Source organism: Bactrocera latifrons, unplaced genomic scaffold, assembly GCF_001853355.1.
Source record: "Bactrocera latifrons isolate USDA-ARS-PBARC rearing strain unplaced genomic scaffold, ASM185335v1 scaffold_78, whole genome shotgun sequence".
NCBI lineage: Eukaryota > Metazoa > Arthropoda > Insecta > Diptera > Tephritidae > Bactrocera > Bactrocera latifrons.
In genome coordinates, this window is record NW_017537467.1 from 559,898 (window position 1) to 572,344 (window position 12,447).

The window sequence follows — 12,447 nt, forward strand, 5'->3', positions numbered from 1 at the left end:
ATATAGCAACATTTATATGTACATATGTATATATATACATACACATAGTAAATGTTATTTCAACTTTGATTAACTAATAAATTATCAAAATATAATACTCTCTTTAGCAACTTTGTTGCGAGAGCATAAAAAATTATTTAAAAATATTAACGGGATTTTTTAGCAACTTCAAACTTGAACTTAATTGTAGCAAAATTTAACTGCATTTCCATATTTTTTATACAGATTCGGGTTAAAAATTTTAATTTTTAGTGAAAATTTCTATCCCTTTTGTATAAGGTTTGAAATGTGGATTTATATGTTTCTAAGGAAAATAGTTTAAATATCAAGGTGCTATTATTTTGACAAGCATTTTTTCATTTACAATAAGTTTTTGTACACTCATATGAAAAACACGCATAATGAAGAAAATGTGATTTATGTTTCAGGTTATAATTGGATTGAAAAATATTTATATATATTTTTTTTATTATTTTAATGTTGCGTAAATAAAAATATGTACATACATATGTATATCATTTGAAAAATTGTCCTGCATTTTCGATTCATATTTATGGTCACCGTAGTCATGGTATGTCCTTGTTTTTATTCTTACTTTAATAGTACTTATAAATTATTTATTTCAATTTTCTAGTTATACTTATAGTACATTTGCTTGGAACTTACAGTGCTTCTGCATTAACTAAAACTTACCTCATGGATCGGATATGGATATTATTCGAAACTCTTTTCTTTGTTTATAAAGATAGCCCATGATCTCGTGGTTTTGTTTGGCAGAAATGAAAGTCGCAGAAATCAATTGTAGAAAGTGCGTTCCAAAGTAAACATGACTTTTGTAATCTACCGCTCCCTGGTGGAGCCATCTATATGTCGACTGGTGCATTAGAATCTGCTATCTTTATCGATTTTCCAGTGAATTTCATGGCATTTCATTGATTGGAAGTTATTGCGTTTTAAGTATCAGTATGTTTGTGTTATCGGTGCGAAAATGAGTTTCGAACAAAGAGCCAACATTATCTCGTAGCAGAGTGCACGAGTGGTTTCAGCGTTCTCAAAGTGGTCGTGAGAACATAAATGACTATCAACATGTGGATCAATCAAGCTACGTGATCACCGGAAATTCCATCGAAACTGTTCGTAATTTCATCAAAAATCAGCCAAAATCCTAATTGAAATTCATGGAAATGAAATTGAACATCTCCAAAATATCGATTTATCGCATTTTGACCGAACATTTGGGCTTACGAAAGGTGTGTGCACGGTTTGTTCCGCACAAATTGACTGACGACCAAAAATTACTCAGAATCCAATATTCGAAAGACGATTATTTGACCACGAATCACATTTTAACCATTAACCACTCCCCGCATTCACCTGATATGGCACCGTGCGACTTATTCCTTTTCGGAAAAATGCATTTGCCCATGAAAGGAAAGCGTTATGCAGACATAGAGGCCATTCAAAAGGCTTGCACCGGCATATTGGCGGCCATACCGGCCAACGAGCTAAAACACTCTTCCGACATGCTTTTGGACCGTACAAAAACTGTTTTGAAGCAGAAGAAGACTATTTTGAATAAAATAAACTGATTTTGTCGAAAAATCCATTTGTACTGGTTTTTTTTAAGTCCTGTCTAAAGTTGATACGCACATTTTGTACAAAGTGGGTTGATTGTGAAATGAKATTTTTTTTCTTTAAAGATGTGTAATATATATGTATATAATTTTGCTTAGGAAAGAGCAGGCACTTATCAAATAGAATTGGTTTGCTTATCAGTTCCATATAGCAACATTTATATGTACATATGTATATATATACATACACATAGTAAATGTTATTTCAACTTTGATTAACTAATAAATTATCAAAATTATTTAAAAAAAAGTAGGTTTCGTGTTTTGACTGTTAAAAATATGTAATTGTTTTGAAATATTAAAATAATGAGGTTTAAGAGTTAAAATCCTTTGTAAAAAAAATCATATATGTACTTACAAATTATTCTTGGCAACCCTTCTCGTGCTCAGCTGTGAATTTTGGTGCTCTGTCGAATTTGTTAAATTTATATTCAAAACTCTATTGTGAAAATATTTGGATTAACTGCTCTTTTAATTGTTAGTGTTAATTTATATTGCTTACTTAAATTTCTTTCTTGTTTTTATTCGTTTCCATCTTTGTTCACAGCTGTTCGCGAGTTTAATACTTTTCGCGTGTTACAGTGCATCTCAAACTGCTCGCTACATTGGTTGTTATCTATGATAACTAACTATTTTTATTGCGTTCATTTGTTATAAATATTTTTTTATTGCTCTTCTTACTTTTATTATTTAAAATTTTTATATTTTAGTTTAATATTGTTTTTGTTCATTATCACTTGTAACTTTCCGAACTGCTCTGTGAAAGGCGAGTCGGAAAGCTTCTTTTCTTAAATGTGCTGGACTGACGGGTAAGATCTTGGATTCTATTCTTGACAGTAAGGGATTGCGCTGGTCTTGCTTAAAATGTAGACCAACTGAAATTGAATTGTTTAAGGGTTTTAAGCAATTGCTCGATGGTTTCAAGGAGATTAGTCGTGAGCTTGAAACCCTTACTGAAAAAATTAATTGTTATGAAACGCTGTTCGGTCGACAATTTGCTGAACTTAATGAATTATGTTATAATAATTATATAAATAAAGTAAAAAATAATATTATACGTAATACAAAATTGTTCTGCGGTTTCGTCAACTCCAAACGCAAGATTTCTAATTTTCTGTCCGCTATGAAATATAAGCCGAGTATGTCTAGTGATAGTCACACCATTTCTAAAATATTCGCTGAGTTCTTCAAATCCAATTACTCTAGAAAATCTCCAAAAAATGTTCCGCATCAGCACAAGTTATGTCCGATTTCTGTCGGATTACCACCTACTATTTCCGAAGCAGACGTCTTATATCAGTTAAATATGTTAGAACAATCATACAATTATGTCCCAACTATGATTTCCTCATGCTTTCTTAAGAAATGTGCCAAATATATATACCAACCCCTAACAAAACTATTTAATTCATCTCTTATGCAAGGCTTATTTCCATCCATATGGAAAAAGTAATTTATAATTCATTCATTTTACATAAGAGTGGATTTAAGTCATCTATTGAAAAATGAGGGGGAATAGCAAAGTTGTCTGCAATACCTAAACTTTTTGAAGCAATTATAACAGACGACATAACGTTCCGGATCTCTCCACTAATTTCTTGTTTTCAGCACGGTTTTCGTAAAGGGAAATCTACAATAACTAATTTGCTAATATATCAACGGGCCCTAGGGAGAATAAGAACACTTATGTTATATACTCAGATTTTAGTAAAGCTTTCGATAAAGTATCCCATTCAATTCTTTTGAATAAACTTGATCTTCTTGGTTTTCAACCAATATTTCTAAAATGGGTTGCTTCTTATCTTAGTAATAGAATTCAACAGCCATATTTAACGATAATCTTTCCGACATAATCAATGTTCCTTCAGGCGTTCCTCAAGGCAGCCATCTTGGTCCAATTCTGTTGTTAAGTTTTCAAAAGTATTATTATATGCTGCCGATGTAAAACTTTTTAAATCATTCACCTCGAATAGCGAAAGATGTCAGTTGGAAACAGACTTAAACAACTTGGTGTGTTAGAAATGACATGCCATTGAACCTTAAAAAATGTAAAACGATGTGCTTTTCACGTAGATCTGTAGACTCTACTTCACACGTAATACAAAACTTTAGGTTGGAGCAAGAATGCAGTTTTTTTGACTTGGGAGTAACTATGAACCCCAAACTCAGTTTTAATCTCAACACATCTTCCATGGTTTTTAAAGCTAAAGGTGCTCTTAGTTTTGTTAAACGTTGGTCTAAAGAATTTAGAGGTCCACGTACCACAAAAATTCTATTTACATCTTTGGTGAGGCCTATATTAGAGTATGCTTCCGTRGTATGGAACCCTTGTTATCAAGTTCATTCTGAGAAAATAGAGTCCGTTAAAAAACAATTTTTACTTTTTGCCTAAAATCATTTGCATTGGGATTCCAGTTTAAATGTCCCCACTTACACTAATCGTTTAAAACTTATAAATCTCCCTACACTCGCTAGTCGTAGGGAAATGCTTGGTATAATATTTCTTGTAAAACTCATCAATGGGTCAGTCTGTAGTCCATCATTCTTGTCTTATATTAATTTTAACATTCCTGCTCGCTCTATCAGGCAGTTTAGACCTTTACTTTTAAAATTTTCTAGAACAAATTTCGAGTTAMACGAACCATTCCGCCGTATATGTCACGATTTCAATTCTCATTCCAGCACATCTGATCTAACAGATTCACTCTTTACCATTAAAAAAATTATTTTCTCTACTCTTAACAAGTAACATTTAAAAACCATAAACTTTAATATAATTTTTAATTTTGGCTGTTGAAGTTTTTGTTTCTGTAGCTGAGCAGCTTAAGATCGCAACGCTTAAAACTCCCTTGCCTTTTATGACTCGGCTAATTCCGTTCGTTCGCGGATTGCGTCCCTCGCGTCGGTTGGGCGGGAGGAGGGTAATCGTTGGGTAATCGTTGGGTATTATTATTATTATAACAGGAACGACATCTCGCTTCTAAAAATTACTGTTAACTTTTTTGTGGAATAAGAACAGAAAAATAGACATGAAATGTTTAAAAATATCAAACTTTTTCATTGTGCATAATTGTCAAATGTTCAGCGTTTACTCGAATCAAAGAGTTTCGTATCATGTTAGCCATGGCTTACGCGTTGTCTTGGTGAGACAGCATTTTTTCTTTAAATGTGACCGTTTAATTTAATAATAAACGGTCTCATTGCGCTATGTAAGTAATAGCGCAAATGTTCTTTCCTTTTTTAAAGTAGTGGATCAACATTATCGGGCAACTTTACTTTACGGTCATCGACAAATATTTTGTAGACGTTTTTGATGTTTTCGTCGCCAACCGCTTTGGGCATCCACTGCGCTCACCGTCCTCGGTGCACATTTTACTACGTGTAAATTATCTTACCAATTATTGATGGTTGATTTTCTTGGGGAGTAACTGAAAGCTCATCATCCAACCACGTTTGTGCTTCAACTGTATAGAAAATAAATAAAACAAGAAAAAACGTTAACTTCGGCTGCACCGAAGTTAATACACCCTTCACAGGTGCATTTCTTTTAGTAACTATGTGATCAGTTTTTATGTAAGCTATACGCTATAAGAATCCGATCTGAACCATTTTTTCGGAGATTATATGATTACCTTAAGCGTAATGCCACTTCAGATACAAAAGTTTTCCATACCAGCACTAGATTCCGATCGATTAATTTCTATGGTAGTTATATGCTGTAGTTAACCGATCTGAACAATTCTTCAGAGATTACATTGTTGCCTTAGAAAATAATCTATACCAAATTTCGTGAACATACATTTTCAAATGTAAAAGTTTTCCGTACAAGAACTTGATTCCGATCATTCAGTTTGTACAGCAAAGGTACTAGTTGGTATATATACAGATGGGCAGACGGACCTGTCTAAATCGGCTCAGCTCAACATACTGATCATTTATATATATACAAACTTCATGAGTAACTTAATATACCCTATACAGGGTATAAATATGGCGACTACCTTCTCAGTTGCCTAGCTCAGTAGCCGGTTGCCATCTGTAATTGAATTTTTGTATACGGTTGCTCGGCAGATACAATCCTTGCAGTGATTATTGATGGGAAAATTCATTTTAACTTCTGTCAAATAGTAGTTGGTCAAATTTTGTGCAAGACTGTGCGCATTATTGCTGGAGCGTCCACCAGGTGGGTTGACATTTTACTCCCATTTCATTACCACTCCAACCTTGGTCAGTGCAACAATGTTGAGTCTCTCATACTTGAGTTCACTACATCAATGCTGTAAAACCATATTTGGACAACTTGCGCGGCTGTGATCGTGCCATGAAAAAATCAGAAGCGTCTGCAAGTCAATGTACTATACTAGTACAGAGAACACAGGTATATTTACATTGCGCAGTTGATGCGATTTTTTTGTGATGATATCACACTATCGTTACTGTATACACTCTGATCCAGATGCCACTCAACCGGAATTTTATTCAATATTGGATCTTATTTAGACTACTACGTATGTATGCGTGAAGTAGGCTGTTGTTGCGGCATTTCGCAACGTACGTTCTTCAATTACTTTCAGTTGTTTTACCAATAAATCATTGAAATCAATTTCCTATGAGTTCTTCATTTTATTATTTTATGTTTTCTTGACGGGCCCTTTTATTTTCTTCTGCTTTTTTCCTGCCTACATGTTTTGCAGCGAAAATTGTCAATTGCTTGCAATGTAAATACAATTGACAGCGAACAGTTGCAGAATACACACACACACATGCACATGTGTGTCCACATAAAGCAAGGTTACGCAGATACCTATGATCGTAAGCTCCAACACCACCTTTGTCGCAAGAGGTCGCAAAGCCCAAACCAAACAATTGTGAGTGCATGCTTTTGGTTATTGCAGCATCCTGTGTTGTAACTCAGCGTGTCTTTCATTTTGCCTTCGCCTTGATCTGTCGCTTTGTTTTTGTATACAGAGATCGCAGATACCATCTTCGCTGCCGTCGCATCTAAAGCAGCTGATACGTGAATCTTATCACGTACCCGTCAACAACATATGCGTGCATTTTTTAATTACAATATTGGCCTCTCTGTCTGTGAGCTCTGTCACACCCGGCGGCAGTGGTGGATAAGTGACTCTGTGTCATGCAAATAAATCAGTAACAATGCATTCATGACTTCACTTACAATTTGAACAAACAAAGGTATGGAGTATGTACATATGTCTCGAATATATAGCAATATACGTACATATATGCACTCTTTTAATTTTTTTGTTTCTTACTTTTCATTAGGGGAAAATTGTTGCCACACTCTCAGGCTGTCAAAGCTTAATTGCAATAAATGTCGTCGCAATCGCGACCATGGATGCTGCCACAAAGCTTTGTTAGTTTAATGAGCTGACAATGCAAGGGAAAAATACTAAAACACAAACCAAAAGGCAATGCGAATCAAAAGCCACTGTTTTGTAATTGATATAATATATGCGTGCATACATACATATTTTTATACTCCTGCAACTTTTGCTGCAGAGTATTATGTTGTTGTTGTTGTAACGGCAGAATTCTGCCGAGTTAACAGTCCTTGGCCGGATAAAAATCCGGGTCCGTTCCGGTTTTCGTAGACCCGACTGTCGTGGGAACGGCTGCAGAGTATTATAGTTTTGTTCACCTAATGGTTGTACGTATCATGCAAAACTAAGCGAGATATATATTGGGTTATATATACATACATACATATATAAATGATCAGGATGACAAAAAAATTTGAAATCCTCGTGACTGTCTTGTCTAATTAGAGTAGAACTTGAGATATCTCGATGAAACTTGCTCAGTGGGTTATTTAGTATAAAAAAAATTAAAAATTCGTAGATGAGCGTAATTGGACCACTGTCACGCCCACAAAACATATAAAGTGTCATAACTCAGCACTTATTTAGCATATAAAACTTTATTTTGGCTGTCTGAAAATGTGGGCCTGGTCCCGCTCTCTAACAAGTTTAATGTATATATCTGCTAAACCACTAAAGCTACAATAACCAAATTTGCTCAACGCAAATATTATTAGAACTTCTACGGACGGTGTGAAAATGGATAAAATCGACACATCACACCGCTCACAACCCATATAACGGTACTATTAAAAATAAATCAGTAACTAAATACATTAAATTTAACAGCCGAGATGTATGAGATGGTTATATGGAAACCGGTGTGAAAATTAGGCGATGTGCGTGGCACTGTCCATATCTTGGGACCCGACAAACCGATTTCGACAAAATATAGATCATGGCGACGTCTACTTCCAATATATCATAATTTTATATCCCATTTGTTTCTTTCACTTTCCACTACACAAATCAAGAAGTAATTAGCAAAGCCGGATAAAACGTTGCGTTAATAATTCCTTTAAAGTACTCCACCAAATCTAACGAAAACCCCTAGGTACCGAATCAATTCTTGATGATAACTATTCTGTGTATCAAAAATAGGTTAAGTTGGGTACATACTTCCCAGAGCCCTCAAGTACCTAGAGTAAAGATTTTCGATCTTCCAGTTGACTTTACACTGAATATATATCCTAATATGTGATTGATTTGAAAATCTTTTTAATTAAAATAAATTGGGCCAAAACTTGATCTAGCCCCTATATACATAACAATTATCGTATATTCGAACATCCGGCAGACCTTGCTCCATTTCATTGGTGATTGTATGTGAGGTACCTTAATGAAACCTAAGGCTAATTTTTTTAGTTTGTGACATGATAAAAATTAATAGATAAAATCGGGTCGATGCTAGGCCAACTCCTATAATTACATAAAATGATATTCGCTTTTCTACTAAACCTTATGTCAATCAGTGTATGAGTTATACAGAGTAAATGTATATATAAAATAGCTTGGATTCCGATCCTCTGCTTAACGTGTTACATCATAAGGAATATCCCTGGCCTTGATTCTTTCAAGATGCAAGAGTATAAAATTGTTGGTTTGACCCGAACTTAGTCCTTTCTTACTTGTTATTTATAGATATCAATTCGCTGAAGGCAATCGGTTTTAGAATTTTTCAAAAATATTATATTGTACAGATAGTATATAACTGACATTAGTGACAAAATAAAACTTCAAGCTAAATCTCTATAATACGAAATTAGGCCCAACAATAAAGTATTAAAACAACTAGGTTATCATTCCAAATTGTCGAATTGTTTTACTAGAGAAACCTGGTCTAGAGACGGGTATGGTAAAATCAACGGAGGACATATTTTTCACATGCAATTTACGAATAGTAATAAATTAATTAGTGTTAAGTACTGTTAAGTAGTAGGATTTAATAAAATTTTCCTAATGTAGAATGGTATTGAGATATGGCGGAAGCATCTCCGCCGTCGAAATAAGAAAAGTATTTAAATCTGTTATAAATCAATTTATGCTTATGGATGATGTTTTATAGAACTGCATCGAGCTGTAATAAAAGTATTTCTTTCGTAATTGAAAAAAAATTGCGACTTGATATTCTGCATTTCAAACACAGCATATATTCAACGCGTGTTGCATGCGTTGAATATATGCTGTGAAGTGATTTTCGACTTTCATCCTAACTTTAAACGATGACGTATTCCACATTATGTTTTGCCTCTTAAGTTGAGTTTACATCGCTTTTATCACAGTCTGTGACCTATAACGTAGCTTAATAAATACATTACTTCTTTGATTGCAATTCATTCACATACTCGTCGAATAATTTTGAAAATACTTCCCAACGCCCGAAAATTTTTCGCTTCGTTGATCCTTGCAATTCCAAGAGTATAAAATCTTTGGTTACACTCGAACTTAGCCCTTCCTTACTTTTTTGACTATAAATTTGGTTATCAAAAAAATATATTAAACGACATTTTTATTTAAACTTCTTTAAATATTTGCAGAACTTCTGATAGAATTTATTAATCATATATGCAACGTAATATTAAACAGAAGACAGTGAAATCCGAACAACTAAAAATCATAGTTTTTCCTTATTATTTTAGCAGAATGTTTACATTTTTTATTTTTTAAACAATAATATATGTATATTTCATACATTAGTATTAAGTGTAAAAAAAGTCAGTGTAGTGAATTGCACTTATAAATTTTGTTTATACAAAAACACTTTTTCTAATATTTGTCAAACCTCCTTTGTTTTATATAACGACTTTTAAGCTCGGGCATTGAACTTATGAGTTTTTTTATTGTTGCTGTTCCAATATCGTTATACTACGTTTTTTCGAGAACTTCATCCAACTCAGCTAAATTCTTTGGTCTCTTCTGTGCTACCTGAGCCTTCGTTATAAACCAAAGGTTCTCAATAGGATTGAGATCCCGACTGTTACCTGGCCACTCCAAAGTCAAAAACCCGATTTTTGATAAATAATTCTTCACCTTGAGTATAAAATTTGTAATTATAGCAATAAAGTCTAGTTGTACAAAATAATGGATACTTACTATTTTGACATAATGACAGGGCGCAGAGTCATCCTGAAAATAATTTTTTTGAAAATAAGGACATCCGTGAAAAATGGTTTTCCACTGAATCTATATAATTTCTTTCAAGTATCTCCTGATACTTATTCCCATTGACGGTGCCTTCTATAGTAGGCCATAGAAGGAAAGGCAACCCCAGGCCATTCGGCTGCCTCCTTGCTTAACAGTTTTTGAGCTCATTCGTCCTTGAACCGCTCACCAGTTTTCCTTCTCACGTAGGACATATCGTCGCTGCAGAAAATGCATAATTAGGACACATCTGAAAAGATTGCATTTCGCCAATCAAGTTAAGTCCAATTTTGATGCTCTTTTGCCCATCATAAACGGTTTTGACGCTTTTTTGAGGTTAAAAGTGTTTTTTGGCGGCCCGACCAGCGGTCAAATCTCTTGAAGCTTTCGACGAACAGTTCTTGCGCTAACTTCCATACCAACATTTTCGGGTAACTCCACTATAATGTCCTCAGAAGTTTTGAAGCGATCCCTCAAGCTGATACGTTCTATAACCCGATCTTCCCTATAACCAGTCTTCTTCTTTGCTCCAGAGGTAGTTTTTCTCTTAAGAGACGAGGTTTTATCTTTTAGAAATTCTTCGATGGAAGACTTGCTGAAGCCAACTCTATCACTAATTTCCTGTCAGATTTTCTTTTCTCAGTCAAATTTTGTTTTCGCAAAATCAAAATATTCCTTTTTTGCAATTCGGACATTTTTTTTTTTTTTTTGAAATTTGGCATATTTTAGCTTTAACGAAGCACTAACACGAAATAAACTTTGAAACTATTGAAAACAAAAACTAAAAGTTGTTATAAAACGTGTGCAGATGATTAATTTATGTGAAAGAATAAAAAATAAAAAAGCAGAAAATTACACTTATCGGTTACAATTGTGCTTTAAATACACACCGACGCGTTGTACGGATTTTACTGTACGCTACTGTATAACAAGTATATTTTATTGCAGATACGCTTTAATAATGTACGCAAATGGCAACGCAGTGACTAGCACAGCAAAGCGAATGCAGAACTTCTTGGCATGCCCATTAAAAAGGAAAAATGGCATCAGCGCTTCAAGCAAAACCGCAGTTCCCACAGCTTTGCGTGGGTGGGCTGTTAGCCACTTTTAGGCCAATTCCTGAATATGCCACAGCTGGAAGTCGATGATTCTGCTTACTTTTATTAACTTTTCTCAGTCAGTTTCTCGCATACGCATTTCGAACTACAACGCGTTGTGTTCGTGAAAAGTTCGTGATCATATGGAATTTAAAACTGTGCTAAATTTGAAGAAGGCGTGGTTGAAGTCCAATTTCACCCATTTTAATACTATGAAATAAGATTATTTGAAAAATGTCACATAAAAAGTTTGGTTAAATCGGGTCCCGAGATATGTGGTTTCACCTAAAAGTCGGCGGTGGCACACCCATCGTCCAATTTTGACCCCGGCTTTCTTAAATGCCTTTCATACCATCTAGGGGGTTGTTGGGTCCCCGATTGCAAACCACTGCATACTTCAACCATATGTTCTTATATATTTTTTCTATTTCTACTTCTTCTTATTTGCGTAATATTCAAGGTTAAGCAGTAGGAGTCATTCTCCTCAATGCAGTTAGCAACTGTATTTACATTGTGTTTGCTTGCATTTGCTCTGTACACTTTACTAACGCTATGTTTCGCTCACCCAATTACACGTATTTTTGTTTGTGCACATTAGTTAATCCTATTTTGCATGTACTAAGTTTAATATGTAAGCAGCATACTACAATGCTGCATTCCCATTTTTATACTCTCGCAACAAAGTTGCTAAAGAGAGTATTATAGTTTTGATCACATAACGGTTGTTTGTAAGTCCTAAAACTAAAAGAGTCAGATATAGGGTTATATATATACCAAAGTGACCAGGGTGACGAGTAGAGTTGAAATCCGGATGACTGTCTGTCCGTCCGTCCGTGCAAGCTGTAACTTGAGTAAAAATTGAGATATCATGACGAAACTTGGTACACGTATTTCTTGTCTCCATAAGAAGGTTAAGTTCGAAGATGGGCAAAATCCGCCAACTGCCACGCCCACAAAATGGCGGAAACCGAAAACCTATAAAGTAACTAAGCCATAAATAAAGATATTAAAATGAAATTTGGCACAAAGGATCGCATTAGGGAGGGGCCCTCTACTAACTTTTTTGTACATATCTCGAAAACTACTATAGCTATGTCAACCAAACTGTATAGAGTCGTTCCTTTTAGGCATTTCCATATATAGTTCAAAAATGGAAGAAATCGGATAATAACCACGCCTACCTCCCATACAAAG